The sequence below is a fragment of the Pelobates fuscus genome, chromosome 2 (assembly GCF_036172605.1).
Source record: "Pelobates fuscus isolate aPelFus1 chromosome 2, aPelFus1.pri, whole genome shotgun sequence".
Taxonomy (NCBI): domain Eukaryota; kingdom Metazoa; phylum Chordata; class Amphibia; order Anura; family Pelobatidae; genus Pelobates; species Pelobates fuscus.
In genome coordinates, this window is record NC_086318.1 from 384,978,322 (window position 1) to 384,991,871 (window position 13,550).

A 13,550-nucleotide genomic window follows, 5' to 3' on the forward strand; every position below is an offset into this window, starting at 1 on the left:
GGAAAAAGAATTGGGGAAAAATTGAAAACAAAAAACAAAAAAGGGAGAGGAACATTGAGAAAAAAATACTATCACAGATCAAAAATAGGAAAAAAAGGTGCCAAAGTCAAAAAGGATGGGGAACTCACTCCCCAGGAACTGTTCTATCACTTGGACTGCCCACTACCAGCCCATCAGTGGTCACTCAGGCTCCTCGTGGCTCAGGACATCATATGGTAAAGAGATCTGGCCATTATCTAGGACCCATCTTAATTGGATGGAGCCAGAGCCGGCATTGCCGAAGGGGACTTTCAATCTCCTTAACACCTCTCCACCACGCTAATGGAAGAAGAATTTGCATGTCCTTTACATGAGCAACTGTTATTAGTTATAATTTTGTTATGCACCTATGCTTCCTTGCCACTTGTTTATCTCCCATGGCATTGTTTACATTACTTGACATTTTATATAATTTAAGGGACCTCATTTCAAGGGTACATTTATAATTCCCAGCTCTCTCCAGCACCCTTCTCAAGTGCACCCACTGATATTCTGTTGATAGCCTTATCACTTTCCAAAAGGCCTAAATTTCCCTAGTAAATGACACCTACTTTTTAAGGAACTGAAGAGGATGAAGGCACATATTACCTTTATACAGGAGACTCATTTGCCCAAGGTCTCTCCCATATCGCTAGATAAAAGACTTTTGACAGAGTATATACTTCCAAATCACTTAGAAAGCAAAATGGAGTAGATGTCCTGCTAAATAAGAAATGTGGGCTCCAGGTAACCCTCAGAAACTGACCAACTGATTCAGAGGAGAGATATGGCCTTCTTACGGGCACCCTGAGAAATCAAACTACAGGGAGTGCAGAATTATTAGGCAAATTAGTATTTTGACCACATCATCCTCTTTATGCATGTTGTCTTACTCCAAGCTGTATAGGCTCGAAAGCCTACTACCAATTAAGCATATTAGGTGATGTGCATCTCTGTAATGAGAAGGGGTGTGGTCTAATGACATCAACACCCTATATCAGGTGTGCATAATTATTAGGCAACTTCCTTTCCTTTGGCAAAATGGGTCAAAAGAAGGACTTGACAGGCTCAGAAAAGTCAAAAATAGTGAGATATCTTGCAGAGGGATGCAGCACTCTTAAAATTGCAAAGCTTCTGAAGCGTGATCATTGAACAATCAAGCGTTTCATTCAAAATAGTCAACAGGGTCGCAAGAAGCGTGTGGAGAAACCAAGGCGCAAAATAACTGCCCATGAACTGAGAAAAGTCAAGCGTGCAGCTGCCAAGATGCCACTTGCCACCAGTTTGGCCATATTTCAGAGCTGCAACATCATTGGAGTGCCCAAAAGCACAAGGTGTGCAATACTCAGAGACATGGCCAAGGTAAGAAAGGCTGAAAGACGACCACCACTGAACAAGACACACAAGCTGAAACGTCAAGACTGGGCCAAGAAATATCTCAAGACTGATTTTTCTAAGGTTTTATGGACTGATGAAATGAGAGTGAGTCTTGATGGGCCAGATGGATGGGCCCGTGGCTGGATTGGTAAAGGGCAGAGAGCTCCAGTCCGACTCAGACGCCAGCAAGGTGGAGGTGGAGTACTGGTTTGGGCTGGTATCATCAAAGATGAGCTTGTGGGGCCTTTTCGGGTTGAGGATGGAGTCAAGCTCAACTCCCAGTCCTACTGCCAGTTTCTGGAAGACACCTTCTTCAAGCAGTGGTACAGGAAGAAGTCTGCATCCTTCAAGAAAAACATGATTTTCATGCAGGACAATGCTCCATCACACGCGTCCAAGTACTCCACAGCGTGGCTGGCAAGAAAGGGTATAAAAGAAGAAAATCTAATGACATGGCCTCCTTGTTCACCTGATCTGAACCCCATTGAGAACCTGTGCTCCATCATCAAATGTGAGATTTACAAGGAGGGAAAACAGTACACCTCTCTGAACAGTGTCTGGGAGGCTGTGGTTGCTGCTGCACGCAATGTTGATGGTGAACAGATCAAAACACTGACAGAATCCATGGATGGCAGGCTTTTGAGTGTCCTTGCAAAGAAAGGTGGCTATATTGGTCACTGATTTGTTTTTGTTATGTTTTTGAATGTCAGAAATGTATATTTGTGAATGTTGAGATGTTATATTGGTTTCACTGGTAAAAATAAATAATTGAAATGGGTATATATATGTTTTTTGTTAAGTTGCCTAATAATTATGCACAGTAATAGTCACCTGCACACACAGATATCCCCCTGAAATAGCTATAACTAAAAACAAACTAAAAACTACTTCCAAAAATATTCAGCTTTGATATTAATGAGTTTTTTGGGTTCATTGAGAACATGGTTGTTGTTCAATAATAAAATTAATCCTCAAAAATACAACTTGCTTAATAATTCTGCACTCCCTGTATGCATCTGCCCAACATCTATGCCCCTAACACCCCAGATAGGCAGTTCTGGGAGAAGCTAGCAGACTTAGTGAAAACTCTTCTCTGTCATGCAGTCCCGAGTCCTGTGGTCGACTGCAGTTCACCAACAGGAATAGCTAAATCACATGGGTCCAACTTCCCCATGTGGGCACTCTGAAACTTGCTGGAGACTGTGTGGCCACTGAACTACATACCTCCAAATGTGGTTGATGTGCCAGTTGATGGTTCCCTTTTTGAAAGAGGTAGTGTACTTACTAGCAGTGATCCTTCACAGACCCTTTTTACTGGACCACTAGCTATTTCTATTATCATGACCTATAGAACCCAGAAGTTCTTCAACAAGATAACATTAGCTGAGAGGACAGCCTTAGCTGCTTCCTGCCTGGGAACAACAGTTCCACATATAGGTGTTGTGAGAGCTAAGATTCAAGAAACTTACTGTATATACTCGAGTATAAGCCGACCCGAATATAAGCCGAGGCCCCTAATTTTACCCCCAAAAAATGGGAAAACGTATTGACTCGAGTATAAGACTAGGGTGGGAAATGCAGCAGCTACTGGTAAATTTCTAAATCAAATTAGATCCTAAAAAAATTATATTATTGAATATTTATTTACAGTGTGTGTACATAATGAATGCAGTGTGTGTGTATGAATGCAGTGTGTGTGTGTGTATGAATGCAGTGTGTGTACGAGTGCAGTGTGCGTGTATGAATGCAGTGTGTGTGTGTATGAATGCAGTGTGTGTGTGTATGAATGTGTATGAATGCTGTGTATGTGTGTATGAATGCAATGTGTGTGTGTATGAGTGCAGTGTGTGTATGAATGCAGTGTGTGTATGAGTGCAATGTGTGTGTATGAATGTGTATGAATGCAGTGTGTGTATGAATGCAGTGTGTATGAGTGCAGTGTGTGTATGAATGCAGTGTGTGTGTGTGTGATGCAGAGTGTGTGTATGAATGCAGTGTGTGTATGAATGCAGTGTGTATGAGTGCATTGTGTGTGTATGAATGCAGTGGGTGTATGAGTGCAGTGTGTGTGTGTGATGCAGAGTGTGTTGCAGAGCCTTGGTGGGGGGTGGGCATTTTTATTATTTTGTAATTATTATTATAATTTAATATAAAAAAATGTATTAGTAATATTTTTTTATTATGAATATTTTATTATATTACTTATATATATTATATTTTTTATTATATTATGTAAATTGCCATAATACAGACATTGACTCGAGTATAAGCCGAGTTGGGGTTTTTCAGCACAAAAAAATGTGCTGAAAAACTCGACTTATACTCGAGTATATACGGTACTTCATGGACAACTTGATCTGATTATTGTATAATACTGCCCTTCTTTTGAAAATGTTTGAATACTTTGGCAAGAGTATACCATGTCCTCTGGAGATGGGCTCACTTTCTTATTAATAGGACATTGTCGCAGTGAGTACCTCCTTTATTTTTTTCCTTCCTACCTACTCCTACATACTCTACCTTTATACTCCTTCCTACATACTCTACCAACTGTACCAAAATATGATTGTTAGAATAAATATTTTCATGTGTTGTCTTTATGAGGCACATATTCTCTTATTGTTTTCTTTGGCTCATATCAAAAATAAATTATTTAAAAAAAAAAAAGCTAATGCAAGAAAACACAAGGGTCTCTGCGCTCCATGGGATGCTCACACATGAAATGACAGCAGAGGTAAGTGTGTTATACTTACCTTATTTACAATCCTCAACCCAGCGGTAGAGAAAAGAATTTATGACAATCAGAAAAGTTCTCCTCTAGTCTTTCTCATTAAAATGGAAAAAGGGTAAGTAACAAATCACTCACTGGAAATGAAAGAGTTAATGACATTTATTGCCCTTTTAAAATAAAGGCGTAACAACAGATGAACCTGCAACATATTTTCGTCCTTAAATCTTTTACTTTTTGTAGATACAAATGAGTCATGACGAGTAATTTCTTAGCATGACATAGTCTTAAATTATGTCTTTGTTCAATCTTCGAAAGCAATCGTCATATTTTTGCTGGATAATTTGGGGTTGTCACTCTTCAAATATTCTTTAAAGCTCAGGAATGTTTCATGTTTAAATCCATAAAAAGAGAAAAAGCATAATATTTATGAAAAGATGAGCAAATACTGGCTTCAAATAACTCTTAAAATTGGAGTGTGACTGAAGTTTCACCGAGATTTTTATTGTACCTGCATAGTGTCTTTAGTTGCTTTGTAAACTGAACTTCAGAATTCACTCTAAATGAAACCTGGTTCTATGCATGTCAATAGGAATGTTCACTTCTATTACAAGATGTCAAGTTCATGCAATGAATCCAAACGTTTTTAGTCTTTTGAACTGTGAAAGGAAATGTGGTAAATTTAAATTGCACAACATGCCACATAGCTGACATGCTGAACAGACATGCCAACATATCTGATATGCTGAAATACCTGGGTTGAAGAATGTTCACAATTTGGCTGCTTTGATATAAATTCTACAATCTGGTTGTCAGTTCGTTTGCCTTCGATATTTTGTGAGTAAACACCAAAGTTTTGTTTAGTGGGTAATAGAATTCTCAGTTGCGGTATTGAAAGAGTTAAAGGGGCACTATAGTGCCAGGAACACAAACATAGGTGTACTATAGTTCTAAAACCACCGTTTAGGTGGTCAGTCCTTCTTACCTCTTGTTAGAAAGGTGAGTAATTTGCCCCAATCTACTTCCTTGGATGACATAATCAGAATCGATTAACTCAGCCAACGAGGTGGGCCGCAGGTGGAGCCAAACACCACCCTAGCCAATCAGCATCTTCTCATAGATGGGGAAAGTTCAGCATCTACATGCAGAACGTGGAGACACTGAACATTAATACTGCATCCTGTGCAGCACTGACCCAGTAAGCACTTGCAGTGGCCGCCTGAGGAGTGGCCACTAGAGGTGTTCCTAGGCAGTAATGTGAACACTGCCTTATCTCTGAAAAGGCAGTGTTTACATTAAAAAGCCTGCAAGGACTGTCTAAACTCACCAGAACAACTACAATAAGCCGTAGTTGCTCTAGTGACTATAGTGTCCCTTGTTTCACTTGTATAGTGAGAGGTTTGAGCTCCTATAGCTGAAGTTTGTTAGAGTCAAATCAGTGTTTTACTTCTAGCTGTTGTTACTTTGATGTTTAATTCTAGAAAGTGCTATAGGTAGAATCATGGAGATCAATATACAAGTTTCCAAAAAAATGTAAATGGTATATCTGCAAAAATGAATTGACCTTGTAAGTCAGCCCAAAGATTCTGTGATATTTACTATCATGGCTCGTGTACTGACTTAGTCAGTCTTTTTCTTGAATCTACATCACCAGTGTAAGAGCAATGTTTGCACAACATCTGGGAAAAAATTGGGGTAGCAAATACTTGGTTTTGCTTGGTTTGGAAACATCTGGCATGTATGAAGCCACCAAACATTTAGAAAATAAAAAGACAGGCACAAATTTAAGCAAAATTGCCTTTTGCACAGCCACTATCCTTGAAATAAAAGTGTTACTTGGAAAATTTCTTAACACGTTAAGGTAAGACGGCACCCTCATACTCTTGCACACAAAACAGAGGATATAAAGATGTTTTGCAGTTGTAGAGTCCCCTTAATACAGATTCCTCTCTGAGAGTATTGTTCAGGGATTCAGTTAAAGAGATATACAGAGACATATACAGGCAGTATAATGGAACCATCTCAGAATGAGGCACATGCCAGTTTAGGCCAAAATGTACAGTAAGTATTGACTATTCTGATTCCACAAAGGTATCAATACATTGGGCTAATTTCCAAGCATATCTCATCATCTCAGTCACCACTTCTCCACACCCTTAAGACACTTTATGGGATTTAACCGCATGTCCTCTTTATCCCAATTAATAAAAGCTCCCATTTTATGAGAAACATGCGCTTTTATGAATTGATTTCGAATAAATCACTTACCTCCCCTCCTCCCTCCCCCTCAGTGATTAAAGGTAAAAGCCAGAAGAGCTTCCTGAACGATTGTTCAAGTAGAAGTGAGAGGTTCCATAGAGGAGTATTAATCTAATGAGAAGTATTCTACTGGGCAACTGCTGCAATTGCCACTTTTGATCAGTGTATTTATGGGGGGTCTGCCTTGACGTTGGCAGACGGGCATTCCCTCCAATGGCCATTGGAGCAACTAAATTACCTCCATTTGTCTAAATATACATAGGGATGAAGGAGAGAACGCAGGTAACGTTTTTCTTTTCTTTGGTTTTTACTATATATTGGGGCTGATGTGTATTGTAGTTCTTGCTGCCGGCCCAGTAGTAATGGGAGTGAGCGCAGGACTTCTCTTTTTGTATTTGTATTTACTTTGTATCACACAGCCTGGTTACAATGCTGCCGCCCATCCCATGTGTTCCCTATTAAGGGTTAATAAGTATATAGGGGTGTATATAAAAAATACCCCTTTCTGTCTCATTAGAGATATCTTTGCCAGAAGCTCAAGGAAGCAGGCTGAAGGGTCAGTGTTAGGACCCGCTTAGGGGGGTCTGCCTTGACGTTGGCAGGCGGGCATTACCTCCAATGGCCATTGGAGCAACTAAATGACCTCCATTTGTCTAAATATACATAGGGATTAAGGAGAGAGCGCAGGTAACTTTTTTCTTTTCTTTGGTTTTTACTATATATTGGGGCTGATGTGTATTGTAGTCCTTGCTGCCAGCCCAGTAGTAATGGGAGTGAGCGCAGGACTTCTCTTTTTGTATTTGTATTTATGGCAATTTGTGACAATTTAGTCTGGCCAGGTAAGGTAGATTAAAAGTATACTCCACTGTCCAAATGCAAAAATCACTATATAGATATACCTTGTCTGCAGCCTTTGCAAGCCATCCCCCTTCTAACCGAGTCCAATCACAGATTTTCCAATTAAGCTCACTGAGATGTTTTTGCAAGGCAGGTGCTCTGTGCAACTGCCTGCCTCATGCGTTTAGCTCTATTGAGCTAAGCAAATCAGGAAGTAACAGAACTATAGTCTGCTTCAACAGCCAGATGGGTGAATCAAGTGTAATTTATAAAAGTGGCAATTTCTATTGACCTCTGCACTCTTTGTTAAAAGAAAAAACAGGCACAAAAATATTTAACCAAACTCCAAAAAAGTTGTATCGTACGCTGTATAAAATTATTTAATATTAGTTACTATTAATAGAAATTGATCAATCCTAAAAAAAAAATCATCACAAATAACTGTATAAATAGCATAATTCGTTTGGCAAACATTAGATATGATCATCAACAAATATATTAAAAAAAAAAACTATGGGTTTGTCCCAGGAAGAGCAAAAGTCCACTAATATAGCTTCCTTTAAAGTGAGACTATCATCGCTTCAATATTCATGAGATGACATTATTGGAAGAGCCATCTGTAGCACTGGCAAAAAACGCATTGTGGCAGCTTGCGCCACTATGCATTATGAACTATGCCACAAACAGCATTCAAGGCATAGTCATAAAGATGTTATAAAGGTGATAATTGGTATGCAGAGGTTATTGGTTGAGTAATCCCTACATTAAAGCACAGATGTTTATGTACAAGTTATTGCAAGTGATTGATAACATTAATCACTGGTGTGATGAATATTCCGCTCATTTCAAGTTATATATTACTATACTTTGTGCATTGGAATATTGGGAATTGAAATAGTCACAAATGATGAGATATTGAAAAAACATTCAATATAAACCCTTTTTTCACATTCCTATTAAGAGATTCCATTTTGCTTATGACGAAAATATGTCATATTGAAGAAGATATGTTTAATTGAAAAAGTATTTCTCTTTTAAAAATGAACTCTAAAATAAACTGAACTTGTTGAAAGAAGTTAAATATTAATATGTGTAGGATCCTATGACTGAGTTGGGATAATGGACCATGACAGCCATGAAGGTGGCATTCTAGGTCTATTTATAAAATACAGGAATACTCATTCCATTTATGTATGCGCCCTTTTTCACTAATGGGTGTGAATGAGGGAAGCCCAATAGCCACTAGAAGCAACTGTATAATGTTTAAATGACTTATATCATCTACCTCATGTTTTACAATATACTCTAATCTTCTTTGCATTATCACAACCTCTGTATTATAATGTTTCCTCCACAATATTTTTTTAGATGTTGTTTCAATATTTTTAACTAATATGAAGTATGTGTATGCTATATACATTTTTAAATTGTTAAGCAATGACAGGATCCTGTTTATCCTCTGCATTTAATATGTTAAAGACTATTAGTCGATCAGCAGTTGATTATTAACTGATCAAAAGAAAATGTATTTAAAGATGCTGTTCTTATCCGATACACTATCTTGAAAAAGCCCGGCAAAGCGGGCGAAACGTGTTGAAGTGTCATCGGGTGCAGAGGTCTGATGTTTACAGCCGGCTTAGAATCGTCCACACGCTGATGCTCCCATTCTGCAGGATAGAACCCACCGTATCAGCGCTGAGATCGGGCGGGAATTTTGAAACTGCTGAGAGCAGCGGACGGTAAACGGCTGCACAGCCTCTCACTTTACAAATGTGTATTTCGTGATATCTTGGAAACAAGTATCACCACTTGCTAAAGTAAAAGCTACAGTGTATCTCCCACTACAATACAGGATTAACCCCTTCAAGACTCTCTTATAAGACTATATGGACTCTTAAGCAAGTTTTTTCTATCTTTTTGTGCATAAATCTAAACTACTGTGGGACTTAAGTGTTTCTATCTGTATACTACTAACTCACAGAGACCTGTTTGATTTTTTTACACATTTTTATAGGTTGCCTCACTGTATAGGCTACCGTATATAGCGCTGACATTGTTTATTTCATATTCTAGGTCTATGAAGATATGATCCCATTGCCTCAGCAAAGCTACTTATGACTTATTCCCAATGATTGTAGTGTACAGGTCAACTTGGCCTTTCTCCTCGTCTGCTAGAATACTGTGCTTCCAGGCTCAACTTAATTTTGACCATTTTCCTACAGTAATGGAAAAAAAAATGTTCCAGTAGGAGTGGTTTCTTCTAAGACAACAAACAGAAACACAGATTCGAGCCTACAAGCAGGAAGTGAAGTTTTGGTTATATATTAGTATTTTACAGCTGAAACACTTTTCCCATTTAGGCTTCAACGAGTTTACCTCTCCTCTCTCTGCATGGCACTTAGTGACCCAGAACCAGATATGCCCCCCTTATTCAACCCTGCAGTCAGTCACAGCTCTCCTACTCCCCACACTCACAGATCACAGACTACCCTCTCTCCATCATCTTCTGTGTCCTATCTGGGATTCCATTTGAATCCCTCAGTTATTTGACTCTTCCTGCCCCTAAGTATTCTGCCTCTCCATAAAATAGCATGTAGTCTTTACTCCTATTACCCCTTTTCCAACCATGTCTACTCCCACTCCTCAGCATGCTCATCCTCCTTCTACTCTCTTAAACTACGCTCCCTCTCCATCCTGCTTTAGATAGCCTCTCTTACATCCCACAATGAGTGTCTATACCTTCTACTTTTTACAATAGCAATTCTAACTAACCCACAGCAAATACCCAAACTAAATTAACTGTCCTACCTCTAATCATCTGCCACTCCCCACTAAAATTCTACCTCTCCTTTCAAAAAGAGTTAAAAACAAAAGGGAATTAAAAAATGGTACATAAAATATAAATTTGTTTAAAAAAAATAATATTTGGAAGGAAAAAAGGTCATATGAAGTAAAAACAAATGAAGTTTGAAAGAAAAAGGGGTGTAGCAAAAATGGGATAGGAAGAAGGATGGAAAATGAAAAAAATTGAGAAATAAAATACATATAGAAGTGTGTTATTATATAAGTTAAAAGAAAACATGTTTGACGTGTTATTTTGTGTGTACTGACCTCTTCAATAAAAGAATCAAGAAAAAATGTGTTTTTTTTTTTAATGTATTTTGCACCATGAAATCAAGCCCATAAGGCCTCACTCACCCTCAATTATACTATAGTTATGAATACCAGACTGTAAATGAAAGGATTTTTTTACAGTAGCAATTAAGCACTGATATAATGAATGTAAAGTTGCTGAAAATGTAAGCTCGCTCCCTGCTTTTAACCCCTTAAGGACCAAACTTCTGGAATAAAAGAGAATCATGACATGTCACACATGTCATGTGTCCTTACGGGGTTAAACAATACAGGAAGTTTCACCAGGTGATGACATTCTTACAGTCAGGAGGGGAAGTGGGAATGATTGGACTCTACAATTTAACTGTCAGTGTTACATTAGCATTCCATAGATTGATAAAATTGCTATAGCAGTTTTACATATCTTTAATTTTTAAATATATGACTTAACCGTATTTACTGTATGTGCTCATTTGCAGACATTCTTTTTTATGTTATGTTTCCATTTTCAGTAAACTGCACTATTAGTAATGCCTTCAGGGTCCTCACAAATACCTATAGGCAAGGATTTTGACCATTTTTATTTATGTACTTTTGTCACACCTACTAACATTTCAGAATCTATGTGAAAAAATGCAAGATAAAGTACACCATATGCTGACTAAAGATTTTCATTTCCTAAATATGATTTGTAAAGGATGAACAAATTAGTAAAAAGTTAAATTTTGAAAACTGACATATTTTTTTTGTCTGCAAAGCAATCTATACACAAATTTGCTGTGTTATAATGTGCATATGTGCGAGCTATGCATCCCTTGCTTCTCAAACCAAAATTCTTAGTGTCTGTGTCTATTTCGAGTCAATCACATATGAATTGCATTAAGCACAGCTTTTATGGGATTTGAATTAAAGCTACAGTGGTAGAATTGTAATAACAACAAAGTGATACACATGACTTATTCCAAGACACACACGTGTGTGTGTGTGTGTGTGTGTGTGTCTTGAAAAAGTCATGTGTATCACTTTGTTGTTATAACAGTTCTACCACTGTAGCTTTAATTCCAATCCCATAAAAGCTGTGCTTAATGCAATATATATTTATATATATATATATATATATATATATATATATATATTATTGTTATTTTTTATTATTAATATTATTATGCCCATAGTATAACATCAGTTATTTCAAGACATATTTAAGTAGCAAAAAGGTAAACACTAAGACACAGAAGCTATCAGAGAAGTTGGGCTTAGAAAACCTGTCGTTATTATTTAGCTTCAAACTTATACTAGCAATATTTAATGGCTGCTTTTTGCCACCAATCATAGAAATTAACCAACTGACCTTCAAAGGAGGCAAATTAATCTCATCCTTGAAATCAAGACCAACAAAAACTTAACTTTTAAGTATTTTCAAGTGATCTATACCGTAGAATAATGTTTTGAAGCTTTGCTTTAAAAAAAAATGTAGCGCCGGTCAAATGACACCTTTGTGTTGGACACTACACACACAATAGCCCTAAGATGCAGCAATCAGCCTTTATTGTCTATCATTATAGATACAGTAAAACCTCCATATTCAATGACAAACGCTCTTTGGTTAATGTTGCCGCATCGTTTTTGACGGTCCTTGGGACTTTAGGTGAAGCACAGTCATTTCAAATCAGCCATCAGAAGGAGTTACACCACAGCCCAAATATTTCCCAAAATAAATACCTCTCAATTTGCTAATGAGAAGTTGTGTGTCAATTAGATATAATAGGATAAAAGCCTTTGATTGGGGACCCGCGGCCGTATGAATTTCGAATGGCATTTCCGACTGCCTGTTGAGCTATTCTCTCTTATTACTGCTTCATATGACAAGAAACGAAGTCTAGTACATTTCGAATCGTCTGTTTCCATGTCAAACAATCTTCTAGGTATTTTTATCTTACTCCCTCGATAATTTCACAGGACCAACAAATCAAGCTGGGAGGTTTTGCAAACATGAAAATGTCAACAGTTTCACGGGAGATATCATCGCACCTCTGCTCTCCGTATAAGGAAAGCAACATAACAAGATTTGAGATTTCACAGCTTTTTGTCAGTTAATTTTCCCAATTATTGCATTTGGAAGGATATGTCAGGATTTTGCTTTGTAGCAGTGCTGCCCAATTAACATGAGGCCTAGTAAATCTGTGCTCGGTTATGCATGGATTTTTAAAAGCACTGAATTCTCAAACATAGTTTTGGCTACACTGTAAAAATATAAATAATGTTAATTTTGTTAATAAAGACAAAAATTCCAAAGCATGAACTATTAACATGAGAGAGAGAGAGAGAGAGAGAGAGAGAGAAAGAGAGAGAATTAAAGATTAACCATGATTATAATGAAGGCATATTTTTAAAGTACTAAAATTGTTCTATTAAAAATCTCTAGTTTTGTTCAATAAAAGTAAAATAAAATATTCTGAAATGTATTTCTTATGCTCTTTGCTGTCTCACTTAAACTGAATGAATAAAAATGTTTGCAGAATAAATGACCATTTTCATCCAGTGACGTAGTAATAGTAATATATTAATGCACCTAACCTTTTGCTGCCAACGCTTCCCTAAAACTTTCAGATTCTATTTGTGCCTTTTTATTCACATTAATTTTGTAGAAAATTTTAAAATAAACTACTGCAAAGACGTTAAAGTGTATAAAAAAAAAAAATAACTAAAATTACTAATGTGCATGTCAACTAAAGGGAAAAAAATATTTACCCTGTTTTGTTTTTTTAGATTCCAGTTTTAAGATAATGTTACAAAACAAAACTGAGACTAAAATAGCAAGAAGGTGACCATGTATTTAGTTAGACTTCCCAAAACTCCCGCCCTCCAGATGTTGCTGAATTACAACTCCCATGATTCTCAGCCTCTTTCATTCATAGAATCATGGGAGTTGCAGTTCAGCAACATCTGAAGGACCGGAGTTTGAGGAAGCCTGATGTTAGATAGATCAAGTATTTTTACCTAAATTTTGCCATCTGAATTCCAGTTGGCTACAATTCAGAATTTAGCGAATAAACCCTAAAGTGTTTTACCTGGGTTTCTTTTTTTAGGAAATTAAATTGGTGTGAAAAAAATACATCAAGCGCTACCAAGTATAATAAGAATATTGTGTATATTTTGCATTTCAATTTAATACCTTTCAAACAATTCTAAAATAGCAAAGAGCTGAAAGGGGTTG